Genomic DNA, 14,956 nt, shown 5'->3' on the forward strand with positions numbered 1-14,956 from the left:
TGACACAGACATGGTACTGATACCTAAACCAGGTAGGTTGAAAACAAAGAAAGAAAATTATAGACCAATCTCCCTAATGAATATTGATGCTAAAATCTTCAATAAGATATTAGCAAAAAGACATCAGAAAATCATCCCAAGGATAATACATTATGATCAAGTAGGATTTATACCAGGAATGCAGGGCTGGTTCAATATTAGGAAAACTATCAATTGGCCATATTAATAACCAAATTAACAAAAACCATATGATCATCTCAATAAATGCAGAAAAAGCATTTGATAAAATCCAACATCCATTCCTATTAAAAACACTTGAGAGTTTAGGAATAAATGGACTTTTCCTTAAAATAATCAGTAGTTTCTATTTAAAACCAGCAGTAAGCATCATATGTAATGGGGACAAACTGCAACCATTCCCAATAAAATCAGGAGTGACTCAAGGTGCCCACTATCGCCGTTACTATTTAATTTTGTATTAGAAATGCTAGCTTTGGCAATAAGACTTGAGAAAGAGATTTAAGGAATTAGAGTAGGCAATGAGGATACCAAATTATCACTCTTTGCTGATGATATGATGGTGTACTTAGAGAACCCCAGATATTCTACTAAAAAGTTATTGGAAATAATCCACCTTTACAAAGTTCGGATAAAAAAATAAACCCATAAATCATCAGTATTCTTATTATCACTAAAAATCCAACAGTTGATTAAAAAAGAAATTCCATTTAAAGTAACTACCAAGTATAAAATATAGGAATTTATGTGCCAAGGGAAAATCAGAAACTTTATGACCAAAATTACAAACCACTTTTCACACAAATTAAGTCTGATCTAACCAATTGGAAAAATATTAAATATTCTTGGATTGGGCAAGCAAATATAATAAAGATGACAATACTACCTAAATAATCTATTTGTTTCCTATAAACAGACTCCCCAAAACTATTTTAATGACCTAGAAAATAACAACAAAATTCATATGGAAAACAAAGGTCAAAATTTCAAAGGGAATTAATGAAAAAAAATCAAATAAATGGCTTAGCTGTACAGATCTAAAATTATATTATAAGGATTACCAAAACTATTTGGTATTGTCTAAGGAATAGATTAGTTGATCAGTGGAATAGGTTAGGTTCAAGGGAGTAAACAGTCAACAACTATAGCAACCTAGTCTATGACAAACCCAAAGACTCCAGCTTTTGGGGTAAGAACTTAATGTTTGACAAAAATTGCTGGGAAAATTGGAAACTAATTTGGCAATAACTAGGCATTGATCCACACTTAACACCATACACCAAGATCAGGTCAAAATGGGTTCATGACCTAGAGATTAGAATGAGATTCTAAATATAAAGAATGAGATTATAAATAAATTAGAGGAACACAGGATAGCTTACCTCTGAGACCTGTGGAAGAGGAAGGAATTTATGACCAAAGAAGAACTAGAGATCATTACTGATCACAAAATAGAAAATTTCGACTATACTAAACTGAAAAGTTTTTGTACAAACAAAACTAATGCAGACAAGATTAGAAGGGAAGCAATAAACTGGGAAAATATTTTTATAGTCAAAGTTTTTGATAAAAGCCTCATTCCCAAAATATATAGAGAATTGACTCTAATTTATAAAAAATCAAGCCATTCTCCAATTGATTAATGGTCAAAGGATATAAACAGACAATTCTCAGATGAAGAAATTGAAACTATTTCTAGTCATATGAAAAGATGTTCCAAGTCATTATTAATCAGAGAAATGCAAAGTAAGACAACTCTGAGATACCACTACACACCTGTCAGACTGGCTAGAATGACAGGGAAAGATAATGCGGAATGTTGGAAGGGATGTGGGAAAAACAGGGACACTAATACATTGTTGGTGGAACTGTGAATACATCCAATCATTCTGGCGAGCAATTTGGAACGATGCTCAAAAAGTTATCAAACTGTGCAAACCCTTTGATCCAGCAGTGTTACTATTGGGCTTATATCCCAAAGAGATCATAAAGAAGGGAAAGGGACCTGTATGTGCATGAATGTTTAACAACAATACTATATGATGATCAATTCTGAGGGACTTGGCCATCTTCAGCACTAATATGAACCAAATGAGTTCTAATGGAGCAGTAATGAACTGAACCAGCTATGCCCAGTGAAAGAACTCTGGGAGATGACTAAAAACCATTACATTGAATTCCCAATCCCTATATTTTTGCCCACCTGCATTTTGGATTTCCTTCGCTGGCTAATTGTACAATATTTCAGAGTCCAATTCTTTTTGCACAGCAAAATAACGGTTTGGTCATGTATACTTATTGTGTATCTAATTTATATTTTAATATATTTAACATCTACTGGACATCCTGCCATCTGGGGGAGAAGGTGGGGGGAAAGAGGGGAAAATTGGAATAAGAGGTTTGGCAATTGTCAGTGCTGTAAAGTTACCCATACAAATAACCTGTAAATAAAAGGCTATTAAATAAAAAAAAAAAACAAACAAAAAAACCCAAAAAATAAAATAAATAAATAAAAACAAATTATAAGAGGTTAAAATCAGATGTTCTAAAGTTGTTTCCAGTTGAAAATCTTATAATTTTTTAGAAATATTACTTACATTTGAGATAAAGCATTACATTGCTGCCCATAATATTTATTTATTAACATGCAATTTTATTTATTTTTTTATGGAAACACAGTGTATATTAAAATAAATATTAGGATGAAATATCTGGAAAGATGTTTTATCTTCTGCCCTTATGCCTATACTGTTTCTAAGACAATCAAAGCATCCTCCTTATCTTATCCAGACTCCCATAACTCTCTTTCTTCCATCTGGTATGAGGAAGACTTGCAGATTCATAGGCTAAACCATCATTATACTTGGTTGTTAGCTGAACATCAAGGAAGGATTTTAAATTGTTGAAACGTGTTTTTCTCAGTGGACCTTTCTCCAATCACAGACATCTTTGTCTCTATCAAATAATCTATGGTTAGCATAGTTTCATTCCCTTCCTAAAGACCCTGAAATCCTGGCTGCCAATGTACAGACCCTCTTCCCCATTTTTAACTCATTACTATCTCTTAGTGTAGTGAGTCTTGCTAGTACTGTTTTAAGAGAGACTATTGTTATTTTTTTTAAGTTTAAGCCTTTATTGCTTGAAAACTGGAAAATATAACTAAATATAACTTTATTTATTGTTCTGTGGATTGTCTAGACTTAAGAAACTGATGGAGAAAATGCTAATAATTCAGAGCAAACCTAAAAGTGTGTCATGCATACATTTCTTTTTTTTTTTCTTTTGTCCAAGAGAGGCAGTTGTTTGTTGATCATTAACAATATTCTCCTGCCACTAGTACCACTTATCTCCTGCAATCTTCCTCCAAAAAATGTGTCACTTCAGATTTTTTTACCCTTTCAACTATACCATCTGGAATGACTATTCCATAATTAATAAACTTCCTTTCACATTAAACACCTTTCTTTTTAACTCTTTCTATCTTCTAGCTCTCAAAAATATATATATGAAGTGCATTAACAACCTTAGTTTCTTATCTTTCTTGGATACTTATAATCATCTTCTACCTGATATCTTAGCCTCAAGTCTCTTTCCACTCCAATCTATCTTGCATTCAGTTGCCAGAGAAATTTTTCTAAAATATCAGTCTAATTCTGTCTTATCCCTGCTTAATGAGCTCCAGTTTTTGTCTACTACTCCCCAGTATTTTGGTAGGCATTTTTAAGCTGTTGTAATCATATTTTTCTCCTCCAGTTTTCCTCTACATTACTTTAATCCCCCTTCCCTGTGATGCAGGTATACTGGCCTTCATACTTCACTTCAAACAGTACAACATATTTTGAACATCTGGGCTTTTGTGCAGACTGTTCTGCACTATCACCTCCACCTTTTGCTTTTGCTATCTTCCTTCAAAACTTGACTCAAATTCTATCTTTTGCAAGAGGCCTCTTCTGATCTCTTTGCTGCTAGTATCTTTATTGTTGTCCTATCTATGAACTGTCTTTTTCTTCCATTAGAATATAAGTTCTTTATGCTCAAGAAATTATCAAACTGCATACCCTTTGATCCAGCAGTATCTCTAATGGACCTGTATCCCAAAGAGATCTTAAAAAAGGGAAAGGGATCCACATGTGCAAAAATATTTGTGGCAACCCTTTTTGTAGAGGCAAGAAACTGAAAAATGAGTGGATGTCCATCAGCTAGAGAATGGCTAAATAAGTTATGGTAGAATGTTATGGAATATTATTGTTCTATAAGAAATGATCAGTAGTCTCATTTTAGAGAGGCCGGGGGAGACTTACATGAACTGATGCTAAATGAAATAAGAAGAACTAGATTTTTGTACATGGCAACATCAATGTTATAGGATGATCAATTCTGTTGAATGTGACTCTTTCCAAAAATGAGATGATTGATATCGGTTCCAATGATCTTGTGATGAAGAGAATTATCTGCACCCAGAGAGATAGGTCTATGGGAACTGAATGTGGATCACAACATAACATTCTCACTCTTTTTGTTGTTCTTTTCTTGCATTTTGTTTTCTTACTCATTTTCTTTCCCTTTTGATCAGATTTTTTTATGCAGCAAGAGAATTGTATAACTAAGTTTGGATTTAACACATATTTTTATATGTTATACATTTGATTGCTTGTCATCTAGGGGAGGGGCTGGGGGAAGGAGGGGAAAATCTGAAACACAAAGCTATGCAATGGTCAATGTTGAAAAATTATCCGTGTATATGTTTTGAAAATAAAAAACCTTTAAAAATAAAAAAAATAAGGAAAACAATTTTAAAAAAGAATATAAGTTACTTTATGGTTGAAACTTTTTTCTTTTTGCACTCTTGGTCAAGCTATTTAACCATTCTCTAACCATAACTAGTTTCCTAACAAGAAAAATTAATTCCTTAACCATAAAGTCACTTGTATTTATAAACTGTTGATCCTAACATCAAGAATATATATATATATATAATATATTTTTTACGAGATAAGTACATTTCCTTAGTGTTCTAAGATGTTCTTCAGAATGACCAACACACACACATACACACACACAATTTTGCATTATATATATATATGATGTCTGCAAATGAGTATGAATTATTTATAAATAAGAATCTTTTTTCTTAAGTTTTCACATTATTTCATCAAATTGTGTTAAATGGGGACTCAGTCTTAGTGTTTAATAGAAAAAAATAGTGATAATAGATATAAAAGCACGCCAAAATAAAAGCAACTCATCTAAAGTGATCTTGAAAAGAAGACAAAGGCTAAATGAGAATAAAGTCTAAAGAGAATGTCTGGGCATAACTCTAGGTTAAAGCAGAAAATCTAGTAGCAAGATCATAAAGCAAGAGATGGGATATCAATGAGAAAATAATCTATAAAAAGAAATTGATAAATTAATAAAAATTTTGAAGTAAAAGCAAATAAGTAGAAATTTTTAAAAAATTCCAAAATAGTACAGAATAAAAACGTAAGCTTTATTTTATAAAATAAACTTAAAGACTAAAAATAGAAAGTTGTACACAAATTACGATTCTTAAAAAAATCAATAAAACAAACAAAATAGGGATTTAAAAGCATATAATGGAAGCTATCTCTAAAAATAATAGACATTCTAGAAAAGGAATAACAGGTTTGGAATTTGAAATTAGAAATATGGAAAAAAATAGAATGAATATATTCTACAGGCAACATCATTGGAAGAATGTATGAGTTCTTTGCAAGTCAAACAAATGACCTTGAATTAATTTAGCTGTCTGAAATAATTTATGGATTGCTGTTCTTTGAGAAAAAATGATGAATATTACAGCATAAATAGCATGATATGAAAATAATACAGTAACAATAAAATTGCCTGGAAATATTGACAAAAGAAGGTGAAGTTCAAGATAGTAGAATATACAATTTGCCAATTGAAAGAAAGCTTAAATTTGGGTCAGTTAGAGATAATTAAATTTTATAATTTCACTATATAATAGAAACAAGTTTAGACAATTAAGAGAAAGACCTTCAATTGTAGTTAAGTTTTAATAACTTCAAATTATATACATCATCTTAATATAAACTTGCAACATGCTGATAAGTCATTTTTTATTTCATTAGGGCTGTCTTCTCATTTAGTTAAGATTACACATATATAAGCACCTAGTCATATATTTGTTTATGTTTTTCTCTTACTTTGTCTAGTAATTAGTGATTTTTCTCATTTAGTTAGCACTTGCATAACCAGCATACATTCTCACTATGACTACATTCAAAGCCTCTATGATTTAGTAGATACTTATAGAGCTTGTGTTTCTCTGTCATTGTCTTTAAGAAATCAGAACACCTCTATTCAATGGCGGTATCCCTGAAGAGCATTTTATATATGCATATATATGAAAATATTCATATATTTAGTACATGATATTTTCAGTTTCATATATGAATAACATACTTACTTATATACACATTATATATGGCCAATAAACCATATGCTCCTTGAGGGCAGGGAATTTTTTTTTTTAAATTTCTGTAGCCTTAGCACCTAACAAAGCAATTTTCTGCATGGAAAGCAAAGAAATGTACATAAATAATCTATCCCTTCCTTTTTTTTTCTGGTTTTGGAAACAGTTCTGCCCTAGAGGTAGCAGAAATGGGTTGCTATTCATTTTCTTCTTTGACAGTTCTGAATATTTAGGAAAATGACTTGTGAAAACACCTGTACCCTTTGTCCCAATTCCTATTTTTAAACCCATTTTCAGCAGTGGGACAAGATTGGGTAGTTTAGGGGAATACGAAAATAAGATGAGTGAGTAAATATATGGGGTTAGGAAGGGAGATGATAGACTCGAGGCTCATCTTACTCTGTGATTGATAGCTCCAGCTTTATTGGTACAGGGGGAGCTGTCAGAGTGGCCAGAGTTAAAAAACAGCTGTTCATTGTGCACTCCTTAAACAGCATCTTCTATTGCCCTTCAGGCAAACCAGGTGGCTGAGGTTTTCAGTGGCAGCTTCTGCCCCTGATTCTGCCCTGGCTGGTCTTGCTATGCCTCCCGAGGGGTATATCCCATTAGCTTAAAAATTTTTTTCTCTCCCCTAAACAAACAAATAAGACAACCAAAAAACCTCTGGAAAATGATTCCTTAACTATTCAAAATAAGAATACAGATTCCCACAATGAAGCATGTGTACACAGATATGTGGGTGGGGGAGCAGGGCGACACACACACACACACACACACACACACACACACACGAAAACAAAACAAACTGTTAGGGAAGAAAAGCTCAGATGTAATTGTGCAGGTGCAGGCGTTGGGAAGCTGCCAGGTCATACTGGTGCCATAGGTTTTGCATTAACACTTGTTAGACTTGAGAAAGTTTTGCAGACTATAACACTTCTACTTTCTCTTCATCTGTATATTTGTCTGTCTGTCTGTCTCTTTTTCTTTCTATTTCTCTGTCTGTCACTCTCTGCCTCTTTCTTTCTCTCTGTGTCCCTTTGCCCCTCAACATAAAACCTCCCATCCTACAAATACCCTAATGTTTGCCACTTGATAGAGAATTTCAAAAAGGAACGAATAATATACTGGCTATTTCCTCAACTGAAAGATTCCCCAGATGGAATGTAAGTGATGACTTCCACTTTTTTCCAGTATCAAAAGCTAAAAGAAACCTCAAATAGCAATGTTTTTTAAATATCTTATTTCTCAGAGGAAGAAGCTATAGCCCAAAGAGAGAGTCACTAGCTCAAGGTAACAGACACCAGGGAGGCATCTTTAGATTCAAACACAGTTCTTTAACTCCATATTTAGTGTTCTTTCCATGCTGCCTTATATCATGGTCAATAAAATCACCTACTGCACTGAATGTTGAATGAACTGTGTTCAATTCATGAAACAAATTTTTAATAATTGTGAAACTCTAAAGTAATAATCATCACAATAATTTAGTACTTGATAAAATATAGATCAATAGAATAGGTATTTACTCGCTCATCTTATTCTCATATTTCCCTAAGTCTCTGGTTAATAGTTTATTTCTTTGATCTTTCACTGAATCTCTGATTTCACCATCACTGGTACTGCCACCACCTATAAAGTTCCAATGCTACCCTCATCTCTACTGGTTTCTCTTGTGAATTTCTATCTTATTTAAAATAAAACCTCTATGAATGCTCTATTTAATGTTCTGGAATTTTTCCTTAAGTTCTTTGTTTATTAAGAATCAAAATAATGCCTTCTCTGTGTAGCTGCATGGTTGTTGTGATAATCCAATGAAATAATGTCAATAACTGTCTCTTGGTACAGATGAGTGAACTGATGTCAAAGTTAGGAATTTCATTCTCAGGGATGTCTAACATCCTAAGGTACTACATTCAATTAATCAAATGATTTTTCCATTGTATCACATTATATTTTGCACTATCTAAAATTGCTTGATAATCCAGAAAGTTCTAAAGAAATATATAACTCAAACTGTACTCTAAAGTAATAATCATCACAATAATTTAGTATTTGCTAAAATAGATCAATAGAATAGATTAAAATCACAATATGTAAAGTAAATATATAGTAATATAGAGTTTGATGAATCTTAAGACCTAAATTGCAGAAATGAGGTTCTGCTTTTTCAAAAAGTAGTTGCTAGAAAAATCTGAAATCATTCTAATAGAAATTAGATTTTTGTTAGTAAGACACAAAAAGCTACAAAAGAATATATGTCATAGCTACAAAGAGTTACATTATACACAAATTAGAGGATCAAGGAAAAATATCTTTCACAACATATAGAAAGAGGGTTTATGATTAGAGAAGGTTTAAGGAGGATCATAGGAGATAAAATTTATGTGCTCTTATAATAATTTGAAATGCAAAAAATGCAATTAAAATCAGGATAATCTTTAACTGGAAGAAATGTTTGTAGCAGGTTTCTCTGATAAAATAATTATATCTAAGATATATAAAGAACATATTCAATTTATGCTATTTATTTATCCCCAAATAAATAAATGGACTTGAAATATGAACAGCTGTTCTCAAAGCCAAATTAAAAATCCTGCTAATCATGGAAAATTAGAAAAATCCATACCTACTTGATTGGGAAAGATCATCAGTAAGTCAGCAAATAAATATTTGTTAAACACCTACTACTAGCTAGATACTGTATTAATCACTGGGAATACAGATATGAAAAATAAAGACAAGCTTTGGTTTGAATGATTTGGAATCTAATGGTAAAATGCAATACAGATAAGAAGTGACAAAGTACTTGACAAGGCAGTAATGATGGAGAAGATGGAGGAGTACAGTCACTTTGGAATTGGGACTAGTGCAAGACAGATAAATGAAAAAACTGTTGGTACAGTTTTAAATTAGTTTAACCATTCTGGAAAGCAATTTGGAATACATCTTCAAAAATTAATGAATTGTATATACACTTTCACCTACTGAAGCTATTAATATGTCTATACACTAAAGATATCAAAAGGAAAGGGGGGATAGTCTTATCTACAAAAAAATTTTCATTAGATCTTTGATTACGGAATTGTCAAGGAAGGGGCTTTACATCAAGAAGTAATAACTGAATATGTTTCATGAATGCAATGGAATGCTATTATACTGTAAGAAATGATGAAATGGGTTATTTTAGAAACAAAAACCTGCAAAAAATCATATGGATTGTGGTAAAGTCGAGTGAGCAGAAAAGGTTAAAAAAAAACACAAAAAAATCTCAAAACCCCCCCTAAAAAGTCTTTATAAAAAACAAAAACAAAACCAAAAAACTCTACAAAAGACAACTTTGAAAGTTTTAAGAACTCTGGTCAACATAATGACCAATTACCACTACAGAAATCTATGATACAACATGCTAACCACCTTCTGATTGAAGGGTAAAGGCTTAGTAGTACAAAATTAAATATACATTTTTAGATATGATAATAAGTATATTTATTTTGTTTGGCTGTTTATTAACTAACATGACATTTTTTCTCCTTTTTTTTTATTTGGGTGAGGTATTAAAGGGGGAGAAGAGAACTATATATATATATATATGTATATACAGGGGGGGCAAAAAATAAAAAGGAAATAATAGAGGATAATTGAAATCTATTAGTGAATGAATAGAATTTAAAAATTATACATTCAGAAGCAGAGATGAGATAGCTTTGAAATTAATATACATTCATTAAATGCATTGTAGCATAATTGAGATTCTCAGATCCCAGTTCTTTTACTTTTACTGTTCTGATTTGTATATCTGCATAATTGAGATTCCCATTTTTATTTGTAATTCTCTTTTACTTTTACTGTTCTGCTTTGTATATTAAAATGCCACCTTTCTAGTTTTTCTGTATTCAAAAAATGTGAGGATGATTTAGGCATACATATAAAACCACCATTGACTTGATTGCACAAAAAAATTTGATGATATTGATGATAAAGAATAAGAAATCACAGAGCATTAAAGGGAGAGTCTAAGAGAATAAATAATAAAGGGGAGCAAGGTGCATTTTCACTTTCTCTCCAGGACCTTTCCCATGTATTTGGTGGGACAGGGGCTAGAGTATTAGATCTGAAATTAGGAAAACCTGAGTTCAAATCTGAAATTAAGAAAACCTGAGTTTAAAATAGTCAATGACTATAGAAATCTAGTATTTGACAAACCCAAAGACCCCAGCTTTTGGGATAAAAATTCACTATTTGACAAAAACTGCTGGGAAAATTTGAAACTAGGCATTGACCCACACCTACTATTGTAAAACAAGATAAAGTTGAAATGGCTTGATGATCTAGACATAAAGAATGATACTATAAACAAATTAGAAGAACATAGGATAGTTTACCTCTCAGATCTGTGGAGGAGGAAGGAATTTGTGACCAAAGAACAACTAGAGATCGTTATTGATCACAAAATAAATAACTTTGATTATGTTAAGTTAAAAAGTTTTTATACAAACTAATGCAGACAAGATTAGAAGGGAAGCAAGAAACTGGGAAAATATTTTTACATTCAAAGATTCTGATAAAGTCCTCATTTCTAAAATTTATAGAGAAAGGACTCAAATTTATAATAGTTCAAGCCATTCTCCAATTGATAAATGGTCAAAGGATATGAACAGACAATTTTCAGGTGAAGAAATTGAAACTATTTGTAGTCATATAAAAAGGTGCTCCAAATCACTATGGATCAGAGAAATGCAAATTAAGACAACTTTTAAATACCACTACACACCTGTCAGATTGGCTAACATGACAGAAAAAGATAATGACAAATGTTGGAGGGGATGTGGGAGACATTAATATCTTGGTGGAACTGTGAATGGATCCACCCTTTCTGGAGAGCAATTTGGAACTATGCTCAGTTATCAAACTGTGCATACCCTTTGACCTAGCAGTGTTTCTATTGGACTTATATCCCAAAGAGATCTTAAAGGATAGAAAGGAACCCACATGTGCAAAAATGTTTATGACAGCCCTTTTTGTAGTGGCTAGAAAGAGGAAACTGAGTGGGTGCCCATCAGTTGGAGAATGAATAAGTTATGGCATATGAATGTTATGGAATATTATTGTTCCATAAGAAACAACCAACAGGATAGTTTCAGAGAGCCCTGGAGAGGCTTACATGAACTGATGTTAAGTGAAATGAGCAGAACCAGGAGATCATTATACATGGCAACAACAGGACTATATGAGGATCAATTCTGATGGACGTGGCTCTCTTCCACAATGAGATGATTCAAACCAGTGCAACTTGTTCAGTGATGAAGAGAGTCATATACATCCAGAGAGAGAACCATGGGAGCTGAGTGTGGACCACAACATAGCATTCTCACTTTTTCTGTTGTTTGCTTGAATTTTGTTTTCTTTCTTAGTATTTCTCCTTCTTGATCCAATTTTCTTTACGCAGCAAGATAACTGTATAAATATGTATACATATGTTGGATTAAACATATATTTTAACATATTTAACATGTATTGGACTACCTGCCATCTAGGAGAGGGGATGGAGAGCAAGAGAGGATAATTTGTAACAGAAAGCTTCGCAAGGCTCAATGTTGAAAAATTATCTATGCATATGTTTTGTAAATAAAAAGCTTTAATAGAAAAAAAAAAAAGAAAACCTGAGTTCAAATTTGTTTTTATACATTTACTAGCTATGTGATTCTGGCCATGTTACCTAACCTCTGCTTTGTTTGCTTCAGTTTACTCTTCTCTAAAATGGAAAAAGCAATAGCACCTACATTAGCACAGTCCTCAATGTATAGTAGATGTGATGTAAATGTTTATTCCCCTCCAATTTCTTTGCTAATCTCACAAATGTAATTATTTTTGAAGATATAGGTAATATTTTGATGGAAGTCTGTAGTGTTCTCTTCTCTAAATTATACATTGTTTTCTGGGAGCAGGTTTCTTGGGGAGGTTCTAGGGGCAACCTTCCTTTCAGTTCAGAGTAATAATCACCTCAAATACAGCCAGGTGTTAAAATTCCAGTCCTTTATTGTCTCTTCCAAAATAGCCCAGTTAACTTTCTTAGAGGCCTATCTCTCTCCTTGGTTCTAAGAGCTCCTGTTGCTTGTCCTTTGCCTCTGCCAACTTCAGCCTCTAGCTTTCTCTGACTCCAAAGCCTCCAGCCAGCACAAAGGTTGGAATGAATCTGTCTCCTCCTCTGAGAGCTTCTAGTGGGCTCCTGTGTCTGGCTCTGAGAGCTTTTTGCTTATATGCTGTACACTGAGTATCCATCAATCATTATATTACTAGGAAACCATTATTTGTTGTAGGATTAAATCAATGCTAAATTAGATTTAACCATTGTCTCCTCAATCCATTTAGTACCTTGTTTCAAGTTCTGGCCCATAAAATCTCCTTGTAGGATCAGTTCAATTCTACTGTCTTAGTACCTTGTCAGAATCATAACAGAAGTCCAAAGTTATAACATTGTTATGGGGGAATCACACCTCAAGGAGGCTAGGAGATAGAAGCAATTTGATAGAAAGAAATTCCTGTCAAGGGGAATTTATTTAATATGGGATAGCAAAATTAGATGGCTCAATAAGAAAGGGTGGTCAGCATTGTAATATAATACAAATGGATAGGATTGCATTGACAGATATTGGGGAGAAGAGAACAGGAAGTGGGTTTGGGGGATAGTTATCTCCTATTTGACGACTTTTTGATTAATATAAATATGGGTTTGGTAAAGAAGGAGATTCCATATATAGCAATGAGTGCCATTTTCTCATGGGTCAGGAATATCATTAATATTTTCAAGGAGTAAATAAAAATTTGAACTTAAATGCACAGCATGTCAGGGGCAGAGCCAAGATGGCAGAGAGGATGCACTATCTTCTTAAACTCTTCTTTTATCTCAATCTATTTTGATGAAATTCAGCCTCGAAATTAGTGCTTGACTGTCAAAACCCACAAACATTGGGAGTAAAACACATTACCAATCAAAGAAAATCTTGAAATTCGCTAGAAAAAGGTCTGTTTTTGCTTGTGGGCAGAGATGGCTAATCCAAGTGCATTGTCAGGCAAGTTGGCAGGGAGAGCCTGGAAAAGAGCTCATGCTAAGCAGACTGGAGGGGAGCAGGGTGTGGCCTTTGCTGGTGGAAAAGCTGCAGGGAGAATCTTCCACAGTGTGGCTACTTTGCCCTGACAGCAAGCCAGTAGATCAGCAGAGAAGCTATAAACACAGGGGGTAAAGATTATAATTCAAAAATGCTAGATTCTATAGGGACCTGGCCACACCACCCAACACCCAGAGTGACTCTGTGATTGCAGTAGCTGGTCCCAGTGCAGCCTTTCTGCTGCTGCTGATTTCAGCACAACTGTTAATCCCAGCACAGCCAATGGGTGCTGCCCACTGCCCCTTCACTACCACTTCTTGTTGTCTGTAGAGGCAGCATGGAAATACTCCACTGCCCCTGATAAGCAAACTGTAGGGGTTTTTTTGTTGTTGTTGTTGTTTTGTTTTTTTTCTTCTTTAAAATGAGCAAAAAAGCAAATCTGGCTCTAAGTATTGATAGCTTCTATATGTAAACATAGCAGACTTCAAACCCTGAGGAGATTAAAAACAGTTTGTCTCTAGATCCAAAGGTGGATCACACAAGGCTCTCATACAATCTTATTAATTATCTTAAAAGAGAACTAGAAGAAAAATGTGGAAAGGAAAGGAAAGCTTTACAAGAGGGTCAGGATAAATCAAGTTACTCATTAAAAGATAGAGTGGATAAAAAAAAATCATCTCCCTGAAAAATAGAATTTCCAAATTGGAAAAGATAAACAACTCCCAGGAAAAAAGTAGCTGTGAATTGGAAAAGATAAACAATTGCAAGGAAAACAGAATTTGTGAATTGGAAAAAGAAATTAATTCTTAAAAAAAAAATCCCATAGATAAAAAGCCTTTGTACAAACAAAACTAATGCAACCAAGATTACAAGGGAAGCAACAAACTGGGAAAACATTTTCAGAGTTAGAAGGTTCTGATAAAGGCCTCATTCCCAAAATATATAGAGAATTGACTCTAATTTATAAGAAATCAAGCCATTCTTCAATTGATAAATGGTCAAAGGATATGAATAGACAATTTTCAGATGATGAAATTGAAGCTATTTCCATTCATATGAGTGTTCTAAATCACTATTGATCAGAGAAATGCAAATTAAGACAACTCTGAGATACTACTACACACCTGTCAGATTGGCTAAGATGACAGGAAAAAAATAATGCTAAATGTTGGAGGGGATGCGGGAAAATTGGGACACTGATGCATTGTTGGTGGAGCTGTGAGCGAATCCAACCATTCTGGAGAGCAATCTGGAATTATGCCCCAAAAGTCATCAAACTGTGCATACCCTTTGATCCAGCAGTGCTACTACTGGACTTATACCCCAAAGAGATACTAAAGAAGGGAAAGGTACCTGTATGTGCCAAAATGTTTGT

This window comes from Sarcophilus harrisii, chromosome 2, assembly GCF_902635505.1.
Source record: "Sarcophilus harrisii chromosome 2, mSarHar1.11, whole genome shotgun sequence".
NCBI classification, from domain to species: domain Eukaryota; kingdom Metazoa; phylum Chordata; class Mammalia; order Dasyuromorphia; family Dasyuridae; genus Sarcophilus; species Sarcophilus harrisii.